The sequence below is a fragment of the Taudactylus pleione genome, unplaced genomic scaffold (genome assembly GCF_031769625.1).
Source record: "Taudactylus pleione unplaced genomic scaffold, aTauple2 ptg001123l, whole genome shotgun sequence".
Classification (NCBI taxonomy): Eukaryota; Metazoa; Chordata; class Amphibia; order Anura; family Myobatrachidae; genus Taudactylus; species Taudactylus pleione.
Window position 1 is genome coordinate 411,844 of NW_028285524.1, and position 17,215 is coordinate 429,058.

The following is a 17,215-nucleotide window of genomic DNA, read 5'->3' on the forward strand; positions in this document are numbered from 1 at the left end:
ATGATCCGCCCACCTTTGCATCCTGGGTCGCCTTGGTTAATTTTACAACATCCCATGAACGCTATTTGTATCAGAAACGTGGCTGTCCGAGTAAATTTAATAAAGTCTGGTCTTTGTGGCAGAGATCCCGTCACGCCCTCTCTAATTAATAGTGATTATGATTTATTAGTTTTTGTGTTTGGAGTGCCTCGTCAGCAGTTTATTTATAAGTGCTTTTCACACAGTATTTTTGTAAGTCATACATGCAAGAGTGATAATGTAAAAATTGAGTGATTGTAATTGTTCACCCTCTGCTTTAAAGTATGTACTATAGAAATATTATTTAGATGTTTGCCGGAATGTCAGATACTCTGCTACTGTACTGATTTGTATGTAATGCTGTACAATACTGATCGTTTATTTCTTTATTATATGTACTTTGTTTTTCTTTTCTATTGATAAAAGAAAATTTATTAAAAATATTTGTTTAAAAAAAAAAAAAAAAAAGCACATTGAGGCAAGAAAATCCCTCAAGTATTTCCCAGAAGGTACAAAAACTTGTACCTTCTCACTGAACCATCCCTGCAACTGTGTTTATTTTATTAAAGACAGATGCATGCATCATGGATCTCCCCGTGCGTGCATCAGTCTATTTTTTTTTTAACAAATGACGCAGCTCGAACGCATGATGCACCGCATACTGAAAAGCACAGCACGATCAGCATACGACGGATAATATGGGCTGCACATCTGATCATACGATACATTTTAAGAGTAGCGGGAGCGCGCATCGCATCGTATCCTACCTTAAAAACTACACGATTTCCACACGATTCATCGTACGACGTGTCGCATATCGGGCAATCGGCTTGAAATCGCACTAGAGTATGGCCAGCTTTACATTAAGGATGACCTATGAGTAATCTCCTGTACACACAGTACGATAACATGTCAGATTTCAATGATAACGATCCTATCGTTATTGTTAAAATCTGACAGTTTCTGGGCCCTGCTAACGACCATACGATGGACGATGCGCGTCCACATATGTTAGTTGACGACGAACTACCGTCGTCTGTGCAAGCAGGCAGACCTGGCCGATATCGACCAGGTAAGCCTGTTTACTATAGGGACCAGTGATTGTTGATCGGGGGTCATTATAGTAGTGGAGGGTCTGCTGCATGTGCTGGATGCCCGACCCAGCACATGCAGAACATTCAGACGATCGTCTGATCGTTATCTGATCGTTGCTGTCGTACCGTGTGTACGCAGCATAGCAATTAGAATGTAACACAATGTAACATTGTATATCCTCAAAATCTAAACATATAGGCCCTCATTCAGAGGCGGTCGGAGGATGCAAGCGGTCGTTCAGAAACTGGGTGGCCACTTGCATCCTGACCGGCCGCCTGTTTCGGTCGTTAGGCTGTGGGTTTACACCCACAGCTCTAATGACCGCTAGGGTAATGACTATCGGGGCTTACGACGAGACCCTAGGGTAGGGTCTCACTTGTCATAAGCCCCGGAGAGCTTCTGGCTCTGTCAGAGCCGGAAGCTCTCCACTGACATCACTAGTAGACCGTACGGCCGCCTCTGAATGAAGCCCATAATCTCTGCCAGTATATAAAATATTCAGTTTAAAGGCATTTGGTGTATTCTTTCATCAGGACAATATATGCCCACGAACTGTGTTATGCACTACATAAGGAAAAGAAAAACAATTATTATAGTTCATGCTACCAGACTCTTACAAGCTGAATAGGCTACCTATTACAATAGGTTTATTCCTATTAGTGTGTACTAAGTGCAGGGGCGGATTGGAAAACTTAAGTGACCCTGGAAAATTTTCATAAAGTGGCACACGTTGGCTAACAGTGATAGCAACCAGCACTATTCACTACTTGCATGGACGGGCCTACACCAAGTAGAGCCAGGGGGTGAAATGTCTGAAGGAAAAAAAATTAACTATTTTTTGTGTGTACTAAATAAAAATACACCTTAATTGTATTGTGGTTTCTCTGCAACGGGGGAACCTCTGAAGAATAGATCCTTCTTGGACTGGCAGTGTCGGTATTCACTATCCATGCAGGTGTTCAAATGGTGCGGAAGCCGCCCGATTGCCTAGGAATAAAGCCAACATCATCATCATGCAATAGCGATTCAACCAGATAATCCCACAATAACAGAAGTTTTGGGGCAGGGCAAAATGTGAGTTTCTCTGATCTAACAATTTTATATTAATAAAATATATTTGCTAATTTGGTGCCATTTGTATATATGGTTTTAAGAATTGATGTTTTAATGAAGATTATTGACCCGCCGGCCTTTTTTTCTAATCCTACCAGCGGTCCGGGATGCGGTCATAATACCGACTGTGGGTATTCCGCTGGTCAGAATGCCGGCGCCGGAATCCCAACACCTGACAGAATCTCGGCGCTGGAATCCCAAAGGTAAGTAGTGGCATTGGGGGAGGGTTAGGGGTTGGTTTAGGCGCTAGGGGGAGGGTTAGGTTTAGGGTGCGGGGGTGGGAGGGGGAGGTATAGGGGTAGGGAAAGGGGGGGTTAGGATACAGACCAACCGATGTCGGTATCCTAACCCTGTCGGGATGCCGGCGTTGGGATTTTGTCCGCCGGGATCCGTGCCCAACCAAGTGGTCCTAATGATCGGGTGGGGGCGGAGAGAGAGAGTGATATATGGGAGGGACACTGGGCTAGAAGAAGGGACAGTGAGATGGGGGTGCACCTGTCTAGACGGGAATGAAGGGCAGTGAGATTGGGGGTGGGAAGGGGGAACACTGGACTCAATGGGGTGGGCACTGTTACTGGGCTGGCTGGGTTTTTTTAAGAGGTGGAGCAGTGATTGGGGAGATGGTTGTGGAGGGAAAGGGGAGACAATGGGATTGGGGACGGTGAAGGGGTCAGTGAGATGGTGGGGGTTTGAGAGACACTTGGCTGAAGGGGGGTGGAGACACAGGGAAGGGAGTACTTACCTGGGTTGTTGAGCATGCCTGGTCCCCGCAAACTCACTGGAGCAGCATCCGTAGCCACAGCAGCCTCCAGAGCACCTCAGCTGGGATTTGGGAGGCAGGAGCTGAGGTCCAGGAGCAGAGTTGAGAGTGGAGTGGCATGGCATGGTGTGGCGGTCAGGAGAGCCGCACCGGGCCATGGGGAAGGGGTGTGGCCTAACTGCGGGAGGCATGGCCACACCCCCTTAGAGAAAAAAACAACACAGTTTTGCAGCGCCACGGAGGTGGGCTTTGTGAGACCCGGCACATAGCCAGTGGAGGGGGGTGCAATCAGTATGATTGCTCTCCCCACAGGCACTGGAGACTGCTGTGGCTGCTGCTTTAATGTAAGAGGGAGGGGGAGGCAGCACCGGGCCCCTCCATCAAGGCAGGGGTCGGGTAATTAGTACCCGCTCCCCCCCCTCTCGGGAGCACTGGTGGCATTGTGGCCCGGTGGGGTGGGACTGCCGAGCCGTCAGTCTAAGGCAGCTGTCTGAACAGAGGCTGCTGAATTCATTGGAGGCAGGCCTCTCTCCAGCTAAGGAACATGATATGAGGGCGGGCCTCCTCCCGATCAGTGCTGACCGAAACACTGGACCTCAATCAGAGCCGCTCGCAAAATGCGAGCGTTCGCTCTGAATGAGGGAGGCCGCTACTTTTTTATGAGCCGGCCTCCTGGCCGCTCGCTGGGCTGTGGGTGACCACCACAGCTCTAGCGAGCAACCAGGTTGATGGTCGCGATGATCAAGACCCTACCTTGTATACAGCCTGGCTACACCCCTTCATCATACCCTCCCAGCCTAGAGTCACCTTGTATACAGCCTGGCTACACCCCTTCATCCTACCCTCCCAGCATAGAGTCACCTTGTATACAGCCTGGCTACACACCTTCACCATACCCTCCCAGCATAGTCACCTTGTATACAGCCTGGCTACACCCGCTTGAGAGATATGGTAAGAACTTACCCTTGTTATCTCTCTTTCTTCGAAGTCCACAGGGTTGACCTTTAGGTATAGCTGGATCTGGATCCACGGGCACCACACAGTTAAAAGTTTTAGCTCTCAGGATGCACTTGGTCCATCCTCCTTTTTACCCCGCCCCCGAGCCACAGGCACCTCAGTTGATAAGTAGCCAAGGCCGGCGGAGGAACAACAGAAAGAAGGAAGACTGGAACACACAAGAACCATACTCACAGAAAGTGAGATGGAAAACCAGTGACCAGTAACACAGCCCATATGAAGCCAGGTGCGTCAAGGCGGGTGCCCTGTGGACCCTATGGACTTCGAAGAAAGAGAGATAACAAGGGTAAGTGCTTACCATATCTCTCATTTTCTTTTTCAGGGTCCATAGGGGGTCCACAGGGTTGACCTTGGGGATGTCCCAAAGCAGTCCAATTAAGGATGGAGACGCTCCTGCGCTGAGAGTAGAATCCAGTGCCCAAAGGAAGCATCCTGAGAGGCGAAGGTGTCAAAAGCATAGAACCTCAGGAAGGTCTGGATGGAAGACCACATAGCCGCCTTACACAGCTGACAGCCGAGGCACCACGGCGAGCTGCCCACGAGGAGCCCACAGACCGAGTAGAATGAGCCTTAACAGAAACTGGAACAGGCAGGCCCGTCTGTGTATAAGCCTCAGAGATAGCCAAACGAAACCATCTAGCCAAAGTGTGTTTGTTTTCTGGCCATTCCCTCTTGTGAAATCCAAAGAGTACGAATAAGGAATCAGATTTCCGAAGGGAACCGGTCCGGTCCCATAAATTTTGAGAGCACGGACCACATCCAAGGAGGCCTCACCAGCTGTGAGGTCTGGTGACTGAAAGGCCGGTACAACAATTTCCTGATTAATATGGAAATTAGAAACAACTTTAGGTAGAAAACCAAGATGAGTGTGAAGCACCGCCCTGTCCTGGTGAAATATCAGAAAGGGAGGACGACAGGAAAGCGCCCCCAATTCTTATACCCTCCTGGCCAAAGCAATTGCTAGGAGAAAGAGTCTTAGTCGTCAACCACTTGAATTCCACCGACTCTAGTGGTTCAAATGGAGGGCCCAAAGAACTACTGCAAAATCCCAAGGAGCCACTGGGGGGACAAAGGGAGGTTGAATCCATAAGACACCTTGGAGGAAGGTGTGGATATCCGTTAGCGGAGCAAGTCTACGTTGGAACCATACTGACAGAGCAGAGACAAGCACTTTCAATGAGACCAGGGTCCAATCCAGCTTGAAGGAAGGCCAGGACTCTGGAAATCCAAAACACCTGGAGGTCGTAACCTCTGGGACGAAACCATTGGAAATACCTATGCCACACTCTGTGATAGATCTTAGCAGAAGCTGGCTTACGTGCTCTAAGCATCGTGTTGATGACAGAGCTAGAGAATCCTTTGGACCTTAGGAGGGATGTCCCAAGAGCCATGCTGTCAAAGACAGACGACCCAGGTCCGGGTAAAGGCAAGGACCTTGAGACAGCAGGTCCGGTCGTTGAGGCAGCAGGAACTGTGTTGATGGAGAGACTCCAAAGATATGAGTACCAATGACGCCTGGGTCAAGCTGGAGCCACTAGCCGGACAGTGCCTCCGTCTTGTCTGAAATTGCGAAGAACTTGAGGAAGAAGAGAGACTGGAGGGAATAGGTACGCAAACTGGAAGGTCCACTTCACTGATAATGCGTCTACAAAGGTTGCCTCGGCATCTCTTGTTCTGGACCCGTACACTGGCAGTTTGTGACTGTGCCGGGAGGCTATGAGGTCCACCTTTGGGAGGCCCCATCTGTTCACTAGGAGTTGAAATGCCACTTGGTGAAGAGACCATTCCCCGGAATACACGTCGTGACGGCTGAGGAAGTCTGCTTTCCAATTGAGAACTCCCGGAAGAAACCCAGCAGAGATGGCTGGAAGGTGACCCTCAGCCCACGTTTGAATGTGTGACACTCCTGTCATTGCTGCCCGACTTTGAGTGCCTCCTTGTGAGTGATGTAAGCCACTGTTGTGGCATTGTCGGACTGAACCTGTACAGGTTTTCCGTGAAGTATGTGCTGGGCTAGTTTGAGGGCCCAGTAGACACCTCGAAGTTCCAATATGTTGATTGGCAGGGTTGATTGGACTGATGTCCAACGGCCCTGAAAGGAATGCGGACTGGTCACTGCGCCCCAGCCCCGGAGACTAGAGTCCGTTGTTAGGATTACCCAGTCCGGGATCCAAAAGGGGCGAACCCTTGATTAGAATAGATGTCTGTAGTCACCAAGATAGAGACAGAAGCACCTCCGGAGAGAGCACCATCGTTTGAGCTTTGATCCGATGTCTTAACCTGTTCCATCTGGAGAGAACTAGCCTCTGCAAAGGCCTGTAATGGAACTGAGCATATTCCACCATGTCGAAGGTGGACAACATGGATCCCAGAACTTGCATTGCTGAGTAGATCGACACTCGGTGACTGTGAAGACATCTGTGCACTCATACTCGAAGTGTGGAGATCTTGTCTGATTTCAGAAAGATTCTCTGATCCTGAGAATCCAGCAGGGCCTCCAGATGAATCATTCTATGTGAGGGATTCAGGGAGGCCCTTATTTCCAGATGATTAACCAACTGTGCTTGTGAAGGAAAGCAATGATTAGCTATAGATGGCTTTTTAAGCCCCTCTGGGGATTCTGCTAATAGCAGGAAGTCGCCCAGATATGGTAGCAGTCGGACACCCTGACCATGCAGGTGGGCTGCTATGACAGCCATAATTTTTGGAAACACCTATGGAGCTGTGGACAGTTCAAAGGGCAGAAAACTGGAGATATCGGTAATGAGAGGGCGCTATAGGTACATGTATGTACTCGTCCTGAATATCCAGCGATACCATAAAGTCTCCCAGCTCCATAGCTAGGATGATGGAGCATATGGTTTCCACCCTGAACCTTAGCACCCTTAGGGATTTGTTCAGGGATTTGAGGATAAGCCGATGAGACCTATTCGGCTTCTGAACCAAAAAGAGTAGAATTATATTCAGTCCCTCGCTGAGATAGCAGGACTGGCACAATTACCCCTGCTTGCAGCAAGTACTGTATGGCCTTCTGGATTTGTATAAAAACTGGTGGGGAGGCAGTCTGAGAAAGTAGAGGGCATACCCATGAGAGACCACTTCTCTCATGGTCTCCAAGCATCCGTGGTGGTTTGACACCAATACTGGGCGAACTGAAGAAGTCGGCCTCCTTCTCTGGGAACCCCTAGAGGGAGGCCCGTCCCACCAGGCTAAGGGGTTTATCCTCGGGTTTTGAAGCAGGGCGTCTGCTTGGTTCTGGTTTTGGGGAGCCCTCGTGGAAGCCAAATGCCTAGAAAAGGATTTCCTTTAGGCTTTCCTTGAGGAGGAAAGGACTTAAAAAGATTTAGAGCCTGATTCAGACCCGCTCGCGAGCGCATAGCACTCACAAGCGGGTCGATGTTTGGCCCCTGCGCATGACGGGTGCTCCGTCGCTACGGGTCTGGTACCAATACAGGTCGGCTGTTGATTATAATTGACAGCTCGCCCTGTTTTGGAGGTGGGCAGGGGGGGTTGGCTTGACAAACGGAGGCGTTCCAAAGGGAACACCTGCCGTTTGTAGGCAGCCCTACTGACATCACCAGTGATGTCAGTAGGTGGACTTCCTGCTCTATTAGAGCAGGAAGTCCACTGGGACTTGCGATGGACGAGACCCTACCTCAAGGGTCTCGTCACAAGCCCGATGGTCGCGACCATCACCTGGCCGCTCGCAAAAGCTGTGGGTGGTCACCCACAGCTATGCGAGCGGCCAGGAGGCCAACACACACAAATAAAAGAAAAAGGCCCTGATTCAGAGCGAGCACTCTGAAAGAGCATCCGGCTCTGAATCAGGGCCATAGTCCGAGGCCTTGTAGTAGAGGTAGCTGAAGGCAGAAATGCCGCTTTTGATACTACCAACGTGGTTACGATATTTGTCAATGGGTCAAACAAGATCTCCCCATTATAGGGTAATCCTTCAAGGCCTTTCCTGGAATCCACATCTGCCTTCCATGATCACAGCCACAGGGTACGGCAGGCAGACAAAGAGGCGGCCGAAACTGTGGAGGTTAGGAGACTGGCATCTAAGGTTGCTTCACCAATATAGGAAGCTGCATCTCGAATGTGAGCAACAAAAGACATCTGATTCCTAGAAGCTTCTGAGGGAAAAGTGTTTTCAAGTGCGTCAGCCCAGCTCTCTATAGGTTTAGCTACCCATGTGATAGCCATGGGTGGGCGGGCAACAGTCCCTTAAAGAGAGCATATCGATTTCAGGCAATCTTCCACCTTCCTATGTAGTTCAAGGAAGTAATTGTAGGAATAGGCAACGTATTTTAATTAAACACGTAACATGGGAATCCACAGGGGGTGTTTCTGACTTTGCACAATGAGCCACAGAAAAAGGGTAACATGAAGTTAGCTATTTTTGTGGTTGAAACCTCTTACCAGACCGATTGCCAGGCTGCAGCCATGTGTTCAGCTAGCTGATCCGATATAGGGAAATCTGCTGAAGTCCCTTTCTGCCATTTAAACAGCGGGTGCTTGGATTTAGGGGCTGGCTCGTCATCTTCTATTAATAAGATGGATCTGACAGCTCGCACCAAAGCAGGAATATTATTTTTGACCGACTCTCATTCTCCTCCAGAAGGGAGTCAGGTTTAAAGAGATCAGCATCTTTTACCTCATCGGATGATACCTCAGAATCTGAAAGTTGCGTGGACTGTGACGATACCACAGGACGCTTAAAGGGGTTACTGGGAAGGGGCTTCTTACCCTGCAACATGGAGTGAAAGCCATTAGATGTAGCCACCAGACTCTGCACCGAGTTAGAAAGTACATCTACCCATGGTGGCAGTACAGGGGGCTTGTATCGCCTGAACCTGTTGAGGCAACCCCAAAGGGGACATTACTGCCTGCTGTGATAACCCCATAGGGGGAATTACAGCCAGATCCGCTATGCGGTCCGCAATAGTGGCTAGTACCTTGGAGAAAATTAAGCTCAGGAGGGCCCTAGCACCGGCTCTGTCTGATGGGCCAGGTGGAGTATAATACTTACTACATAGCCCATCTTGTATGAAATCCTCCTCACTTAAGCCTGCAGCACATAACTTGCAAGATAGCAGTATGTGAGCAGATGCCTGTTGTTACTCTTGCCTTTGCTAAACATAGCTGCAGAGTAAATTGCACACAATATGGCACTGGGTATAATGCAACCTCTGTGTTATTGTAGGATACTAGTAGCAATGCAAAATACTGGTCTTGTCTTATGCTTGGCTAAGCAGCATGAGCCCACAGCCCAAATATGGCACAGTGCAACGAACTCCTGTATGTGACAAACCTCACAAATACTTAGTTCTATAGAAGTGAGGCATTGGAAACCCCCTGAATACACCTGTATGTTATGGTAATAGTCAGAGAAAAGATAAGGATAAATTCCATCCCATCATGGTACCATAATAATCTATGGTATTTAGTGTTCCCTCTAGCTCCGGCGGCAGGCAGGGCGCCGGAGCTAGAGAGGGCAATGTTGTGCGCGCGACGAAGGTGCGCGCGTCCGAAAAGGGGGCGTGGTTACGAAAAGGGGGCGTGTCTATAAGACGCGTCCCCTTTTCGTCATACTTGGGGGCGTGCCCGGCGCTTACGGACATGCCGGGCAGTCCCCAAGCGCTGCAGAAAGGGAGAATAGACGTCGGGCGCATGCGCCCGGCGTCTATTCTCCGGCGGTGACCGGGTCACCGCATGTTTGTCCACCCGCGGGACACCGCTAAAACAGCCTAGCGGGAACGCTAGGTATTCTAATGGTGCATACACACGGTCAGATGTGTCAAATGAACAATTAAACGATTTTACCAATGATTTGAACGATTTCTGACTGCATTAAAATGAATGGAATCGTCCAAATCTGACTGCAAAGACATCAGATGTCAGATATCGTTATCTGACAAGCGGGAACGCGCATCGTTCATCTGACCAACATGTCAGATATGTCAGATTTTCCTTCAGATATGAACGATTTTTAAAATCGTTATTGTACAGATCTGAAGGAAGATCTGACTATGTGTATGCACCTTAACCCTATATTAGTCTTCTTTTGCATCCTGAAGATAGTGCATTAAAGCACTGAAACGAACTGTGAGTGGAGTGGTTCTTTATGGATGAGTGCTGCACCTATGACATACTTATTGGATTTTATGTGAAGGCACCGTCTGCAGTTAAAGGTTTGGTATTTGAAGCGCCAGACCACGATATATATAAAGATACAGTCAAATCCTGCATACTCAATAATCAAATGAATGATGGGTGCTCAGTCATAGGTGATAAATGAAAAAGTCCGGTATGCACTAAAAACAAGTAGTGTTTGTTATTGTTTAACTGTGATTTGCCCCGTGATGAATATGCCAGTGGCCACCGAAGCGGCCGTCGGGCTATCTATATATCATGATCAATTGCTGTTGTATCGGCTCCAGGCAGATGAAGTCCGTTAAGTATTAACTGCTATTTTCTGCATGTAGCACTTTGATTTGTGACTGAAGAATAATACTGGAGGCTGTTTTATGAGCATGCATTATATATAAATTACATTTTGGCATAGTTATTTGAAGTGCTGTTTTTTTTCAGTGCATACCGGCACTCTCTCTAATTCTATACTTCACCCCGCTGCTCTCATTATGTCATGTCTCCAACATGAGGATGTATGCAGGTATTGACTGCGGCACTCAGGGTTTCTCAAAAGAATAAAACAGCAGCCTTTGGTATGTCAACGTTTCAATGTTTAAACCAACATTTTCATCAGAAATAAAGAATAAGTGTGTATTCACCATTTATATGTGCTCCCCTTCACCATGCTCAGCCTCCTGCCGGGGGTCCTGTCAATAGGATAGAGCAGCCATAAAGAAAAATATAATATCAAAAAGTATAGTATGTAGTATACACCATATGAGGAAAGCAACACATATTCATGTCACTATCATTGATGTCAATGAGGGAATAGTCCCAGAAGAAACATATTGGCCAGAAGTATGTATGGGGACCGAACCAGGAGACTGCATCCATAGGCACCTCTCTCTGGTCTGCAACCCAGCCGTCCAAGCCAGTCTAACTGTCACAGAAAACATGAGTACGAAATACTTACATTTAGGCCCCAAGGAGCGACAACATCGAGTTTAAAATTCACTGTGCCTCCCGTCTAAGCAGCATCTTGCCCAGATCACCCCTATGTTTAAGTGGAGGGATGTGGTCTATCATTCTGTATTTTAGCGATGTAAGGGGATGATTATATTCTAGAAAGTGGCTTGCCACCGGTTGTTCACTAACACCAGTGCTGCCCGGATGGCTGATCTGTGGACCGCCATCCTTTCCTTTAATTTTCCTGTCCGGTCATAAAATAATAATAATAATAATAATAATAATAATAATAATAACATAAAATAGAAATATAAAATTATTATTAACATAACATTGTGCTTAGCTGCCATCCTTTAGATGAATGAAGTGGTGCTGTACACACCTGTATTTCTATGGTCTGCACCACTTCTGATGGCAGACACCAGCCATGGGGAGGTGGAATATGCACACATGATGAGGTAGCAGAGGTACTAGATGGGGAAAGAAGCATAGGGACAAATGGAGATGGTTGCAGAGGTACAGATGACAAAGGGGGCAGAGACATAGCAGGGGGAAGTATCAGAGGCACAGATAGAGGAGGACAGAAGGAAAATGTGGCAAAGGATGGGAAACAGGAATGAGGCATACCTGTAAGGGGAGGGGCAGAGGCACAGCATATAACGGTGGCAGAGGCACACATTGGTGGCGGTTTAGGGGAACACGTGGGGTGGGTAGGTGGAGAGGCACAGGTGAGGAACGTCTGAGTGCCTCTATTTAGCCCAGCGAGGGGAAGTAGGGGGCGGAGGAGAAAGGAGGAGCTGTGGGGGACCTTGGGGTGGGGCATCATGCAGAGTAGTCGGGAGAGGAAAGTGAAACTCAGCCGGACAGTGAGACTAAAGTCCCCTGCAAGAGTGGGGGAGGAGAGCACACACCACCAATGCCCCCATCTAAAATCTGGCTGGGTCTAATGATCAAAACTGAGGGGCCACTGGTGCTAACGATCCCAGCCCAAGCGGCTTCTGACTCACAGACAGAGACATGTGGCTGTGAGCGAGAGGCAGGCTGCAGCTGCGATCATCAGCACCAGCAGCCCATCTGTCAGATCTGTGCCCTGGCGCTTCCTTTACTTTCCTTTATGGGAGTGTTTAGATCCCCTTCAATATATGTACTTGGAAGTAGCGTTCCCGCTAGGCTGTTTTAGCGGGGCGCGGCGCCCTGCCCTCCTTCTGGAAGGCAAAAAGCGCCCTGCCCTCCAGAAGGAGGGCAAAAAGCGCCCTGCCCTAACAGCCTGCCGGAGCCGTCTTCACCCGCGGGTCGCAGTGTCCCGCGGGTGAAGAAATTTGCGGTGACCCGGTCACCGCCGGAGAATAGACGCCGGGCGTATGCGCCCAGCATCTATTCTCTCTGTCTGCAGGGCTTGGGGGCTGCCCGGCGTGTCCGTAAGTGCCGGGCACGCCCCCAAGAGTGACGAAAAGGGGACGCGTCTTATAGACACGCCCCCTTTTTGATGACCACGCCCCCTTCTCGCTCCGGCCCTGCGTCACGCCGGAGCTAGAGTGAACACTATGGAAGTGACGTGGATTGAGTGCAGTAAGGAATGACATTGGACAGTAACTAATGTCAGGGTACAAATAATGAAAGGGATCTATCCACTACCCTTCCTTTATACCCCTCAGCTCCATCTGCCGCCCAGCTCATCTGTCAGCGTGGCCTCCCAGCACAACCGGCTGACTGACGTATGCTGCGTATACGCGCAGCAATTTAAATGAACGATTTGAACAATAACGATATCGTTCATATCGTTATCGATCATTTTTTGCCTACCAACGATCAGCGATGTGCGGGCACGTATGGACGATAGCGATACCGTCCATCGGCCATGCATGCTGGCCAACCTGCTCGATATCGAGCAGGTTACTATAGGGACCTCGCTATAGTCATTGGTGTGCTGGATGATCGATATCGATCATCCAGTACACCAGGACGATCAGCCAGCGATATTGTTATCGCTGGCTGATCGGTCCGTGTGTACGGAGCTTTGTAGAGCACTTTCCGGCCCACTTAGCTCCGCCCACCTCATTTGTCAGCCCGCCCCTCAGCCCCGCAGGATGACTGCAGACTGTAATATATGCCTGGCCTCACACTTTAGCCTGCCGTGTGTAATTTAATGTGGTCCGGCCCCACTGCAGGCTGCCTCGGCTCACCGGGAATCTTCCTGCTGACTCCAACAGCCAATCCACCCCTGGCAGAAGACACGCAAATGCAGAAGGTCAATGCAGCGATCTTTAGCATCTGTGAGATATGGCAGCAAAAGACCCACCAGAGTGCCCATTAACACTACGACACCAGACACAGCGCCTCACCTGGGCTCTTGACGTACAGTCAGGTGAATAAATATTGGGACATTGACAGAATTTTCATATTTTGGCCTCTATTCACCACCACAATGGCTTTGAAATGAAACAAACAAGATGTGCTTTAACTGCAGACTTTCAGATTTAATTTGAGGGTAATTACATCCAAATCAGGTGAATGGTGTAGGAATTACAACGGTTCTATATGTGCCTCCCACTTTTTAAGGGGACAAAAGTAATGGGACAAACTAAACAATCCTAAATCTAACTTTCACTTTTAATACTTTGTTGCAAATCCTTTGCAGGCAATTACTGCCTGAAGTCTGGAACGCATAGACATCACCAGACGATGGGTTTCATCCCTGGTGATGGTCTGTCAGGCCTCTACTGCAAATGTCTTCAGTTCCTGCTTGTTCTTGGGGCATTTTACCTTCAGTTTTGTCTTCATCAAGTGAAATGCATGCTCAATCGGATTCAGGTCAGGGGATTGACTTGGCCATTGCATAACATTCCACTTTTTAGCCTTAAAAAACTGTTTGGTTGCTTTTGCAGTATGCTTCGGGTCATTGTCCATCTGCACTGTGAAGAGACGTCCAATGAGTTCTGAAGCATTTGACTGAATATGAGCATATAATAATGCCCGAAACACTTCAGAATTCATTCTGCTGCTTTTGGCAGCAGTCACATCATCAATAAATACAAGGGAACCAGTTCCATTGGCAGCCATACATGCCCACGCCATGACACTACCACCACCATGCTTCACTGATGAGGTGGTATGTTTTGGATCATGAGCAGTTCCTTTCCTTCTCCATACTCTTCTCTTCCCATCACTCTGGTACAAGTTGATCTTTGTCTCATCTGTCCATAGGATGTTGTTCCAGAACTGTAATGGCTTTTTTAGATGTTGTTTGGCAAACTCTAATCTGGTCTTCCTGTTTTTGTGGCTCACCAATGGTTTACATCTTGTGGTGAACCCTCTATATTCACACTTGTGAAGTCTTTTCTTGATTGTTGACTTTGACACATATACACCTACCTCCTGGAGAGTGTTCTTGATTTGGCTAACTGTTGTGAAGGGGTTTTTCTTCACCAGGGAAATAATTATTTTGTCATCCACCACAGTTGTTTTCCGTGGTCTTCCGGGTCTTTTGGTGTTGCTGAGCTCTCCGGTGCGTTCTTTCTTTTTAAGAATGTTCTAAACAGTTGATTTGGCCACACCTAATGTTTTTGCTATCTCTCTGATGGGTTTGTTTTGATTTTTCAGCCTAATGATGGCTTGCTTCACTGATAGTGACAGCTCTTTGGATCTCATATTGAGAGTCCACAGCAACTGATTCCAAATGCAAGTGTCACATCTAGAATCAACTCCAGACCTTAATTGATAATGAAATAATGAGGGAATAGCCCACACCTGTCTATGAAATAGCTTTTGAGTTGATAGTCCCATTACTTTTGGCCCCTTAAAAAGTGGGAGGCACATATAGAAACCGTTGTAATGCCTACACCGTTCACATGATTTGGATGTAATTACCCTCAAATTAAATCTGAAAGTCTGCAGTTAAAGCACATCTTGTTTGTTTCATTTCAAAGCCATTGTGGTGGTGAATAGAGGCCAAAATATGAAAATTCTGTCAATGTCCCAATATTTATCCACCTGACTGTAGCTAATTTGACACTGGAGTACTGGCAACATGTGGCGTGGTCCGGTGAGTCACGGTTCCAGTTGTTTCGGGCTGATAGTAGGGTTCAGATATGGCGCAAACAACATGAGGCCATGGACCCCAGTTGTCAACAAGGTACCGTCTAGGTTGGTGGTGGTTTCATAATGATGTGGGGTGTGTTCATCTAGCATGGGTTGGGGCCACCTGAAAATGTCACTGACCGTTAACCTCTACGTTGCATAGCTTTATGACCATCTGCAGCCCTTCATGGATTTCATGCACCCCCACAATGATGGAATATTCCAGCAGGATAATGCACCGTGTCATCGGTCCCAAGTCGTCTAGTATTGGTTCGAGGAGCATTCTGGAGAGATTTGACAAATGGTGTGGCCACCATGTTCTCCCAACATGAAATCAAATCTAGCATTTATGGGACGTGGTGGAGAGGTTCATTCCTGCATCTACAAATATCAGGGAGTTGTGGGAAGCTATCCAGACAGCATGGGTCACATCTCTCCAGAAGTCTTCCGTCCACTTGTGAAATCGATGTCATGTCGAGTTGCTGCACTTCACCAGTCTAGAGGGCTTTCTACACGATACTAGGCATCTATCCCATGAGTTTTAGCACTTTTTGTCAGCAGGGATTTATTACAGACATTGCTGCTGCAAGGGAGATCTGTCTCAGGAGATGTCAGATGCTGTTAGCTCTGTCACATGTAATCTAGCAATTCTAACAGTAGGAAAGACCAGACAGAGGCTCCCAGACTAAGCATATGTACATAAGGTAAACTTTCTAAGGCTGCACAATAGAGCTGGCCCTAGCCAATTTGGTGCCCTAGGCAAAATTTTGACTGGTCTCCCTATCAAATAATCCCACCACCAATCTAAGGCCCCTATTTATCAATGAAGTATAACCCCTTTAGCGCTTGCTAAAGGGGTTATGCCATCTTTTCTAGAGAAAACAGTTATAATCAAAGATTACCGCTGTTTGTCATTATAGCTCTCGCTATCTTTTATATATACACACATTTACATATATACATATACAATATATATATATATATATATTAGTAACAAAAGTCAGGTGGCACTCAGAGTCTCAGTAAATCCATGGTTGCATGGTTGTACAGTGGGGTAAGTGCATATTGTTTTATGTGTTTATATGCCTTGTTGTATGTGTTTCACTTTGTTATGTTGTCCTGAGGAAGGGGTGGATCACCTCGAAACGTCGACAATTGACCATTAAATCCCTCTGGTGAGGGTATTGGATTTACTGAGACTCTGAGTGCCGCCTGACTTTTGTTACTATTACATTTTGGGGGTGCTGTCCTCCTTGGAGGGCACCAGAGCAAGTATTGGGCTTCTTGCCCTATGACACGGATAGTGGGAGTGCCGGTGCGCAGTATTGTATGTATGTATATACTATACGGACAGAGGTCGGCGCCACAAAATATAAACGGCAAGGGTGCACATCCAGAGACCAAAGCTGACCCCAAACGCAGAGAAGCGCAGCACTCCATGAACTTCAAGGAAATGACCACAGCACAATGCATAATTTTACGAACATTAAGCGCCGTATTCAATCAGAGGCGAAATCGGCCGTTTTCGCCTTCGTTTGCGAATCGGCCGATTTGTGAAAAACTGCGAAAAACTGACATTTTTCACCTAAAAACTGGAGAAACCTTTTCTCCAGCCTAGGGCAGGCGAAAAAATTTACAAAATCCCTATTTTTGGGTAAAAATGTGGGGATTTCTTACAGAACCCTTTGGACAGCCCCCCTAATGATAATTTAGCGAAAACATATTTCGTAAATTGCGTACTTTGTCAAAAATCAGGCGCTGAAATTTCAGTCTAAATTTTTTTTCCCCGTAAAAAATGTGTTTAACGTATCGGGTCTGGTATTTCGGAGGGCCATAAGGCTGCGCCAAGTGTTTTAAACATCGCACGTGGCTGGCGCAGGTGGTTCTTTAAAACCACTAAAAAACCACCTGTGCCGGCAACGTACGATGTTTAAAACACTTGGCGCATCTTTATGTCCCTTCAAAATACCAGTCCCAATACATTAAATGCATTTTTCACAAAAAATAAATAAATTTCAGCTGTCATTTTTCGCCAAA